General features: G+C 54.6%; 1 pseudogene; it reads left to right on the top strand.

Moving 5' to 3' along the window:
- Positions 1-726, top strand: part of LOC103600867 — a 30,628-nt pseudogene extending 29,902 nt beyond the window's left edge.
- The last annotated feature ends 834 nt before the right edge of the window (positions 727-1,560 follow it).

The raw sequence follows: 1,560 nt of genomic DNA, 5'->3' as shown, positions 1-1,560 counted from the left end.
CCGGGAGCCCGGAGCTCAGCCCCGCGGCCCTGCTCAGCAACGTGCCGTGGGCTCGGGTGAGACGTGGAAGTACCTCAGCAGAGTTCGGGAAGCCGGATTTTATAATGCTCACGGGATTCGTTGCAGAGGAAAGAAAACATTACACTGTTTATCCACCCCCACAGCAAGTCGTCACACGGACCCTCATGTGACATAAGAGATGTGAAGGTTGTCATCCTGGGACAGGATCCAGATCACGGACCCAGTCAAGCTCATGGGCTCTGCTTTAGTGTTCAGAGACCGGTTCCACCTCTGCCCAGTTTGGAGAACATTTACCAGGAGCCGTCCGCCGACATGGATGGTTTTGTCCGTCCCGGCCATGGAGGTTTACCTGCCTGGGCCAGACAAGGTGCTCTGCTACTGAACGCCGTGCTCTGCTACTGAACGCCGTGCTCACGGTTCGGGCCCTTCAAGCCAGTTTTCATAGGGAGAGAGGTTGGAGCAGTTTACTGATGCAGCCCTGTCCTGGCTAAGTCAGAACTCGAATGGCCTTGTCTTCTTGCTCTAGGGCTCTTCGAGAAGGACAGGGCCATTGACAGGAAGCAGCACCAGGTACTGCAGACTGCTCATCCCTCCCCGTTGTCCGTGTACAGAGGGTTCTTTGGATGCAAACATTTTTCTAAAACCAACGAGCTGTTGCAGAAGTCTGGCAAGAAGCCCGTCGACTGGAAGGAGCTGCGATCCTGAACTGAGGGGTGGTCTGTCTCCACTGGTGGTTTTGAGAAACTGCTAAGGAAGTATTGTCAGTTCTGAAGTTGAATGGAAAAGTTCTCTATTGATTCCTCAGTACTCTGCATAAAGGGGGAAAGCTCCAAAAAGCAGCCGTGAACCAGGCTGCCACGAATGGCAGAAACAGCCAAGACCGAATGTCTTTCTCTGCACCGTGGCTTTAGCCTAAAACGCAGATGAAGTCAAATACTCACCGGGCTCTCTTCAGCTCCCTTACCTTTATGAGTAAAGGGGGAGGTGTGCACCTTTTCGTACTGTTGGGCATAACTTTGCGCGCATGCGCCCTGACGCGCACGGCGCCAGTTCATGCGCTCCGCGGCCACCATTTCACTAGCGCTCAACGGCACGTAGCTGCCAGCCTCGCCCTTCCGGGTCCCAGTGATTCAGCAACTTTAGTTCCGTATTCGCGTAAAGCCTCCCCACCACCTCACCCTATCCTTTTAAGCCCTTCTTATTGGCTCTTTGCTTGATCTCTCATATCAAAACCCGCCCTGCCCTTTTTCCCTATATAAGCTGTGCCGCCCTGCAAATAAACGGAGTTCAGGCTTTGACCACTCTCCTGGCTCGGTGGTGTTCTTTCTCGGCCCCAGGGGAGGAAGGTCCTGGGGGGGAAGGGCCATGCCAGCGACACTCATCATCCCGCTCAGCCCCACAAGGGACACCCGGCTGGACCGGGGTCTCTTCCCACTCGGTTTTGTCGGCCTCTGGCTCAGGGAGGCCCAACAAAGTCCTATGTCAATATTCTAGTAAAGTTCTGAGAAACCTGTTGCATCTGGAACCTCTCCTGTCAGG

Source organism: Galeopterus variegatus, unplaced genomic scaffold (genome assembly GCF_000696425.1).
Source record: "Galeopterus variegatus unplaced genomic scaffold, G_variegatus-3.0.2 Scaffold3489, whole genome shotgun sequence".
Classification (NCBI taxonomy): domain Eukaryota; kingdom Metazoa; phylum Chordata; class Mammalia; order Dermoptera; family Cynocephalidae; genus Galeopterus; species Galeopterus variegatus.
The sequence above is the reverse complement of the archived record's forward strand: the minus strand, read 5'-3'. Positions and strand labels throughout refer to the sequence as shown.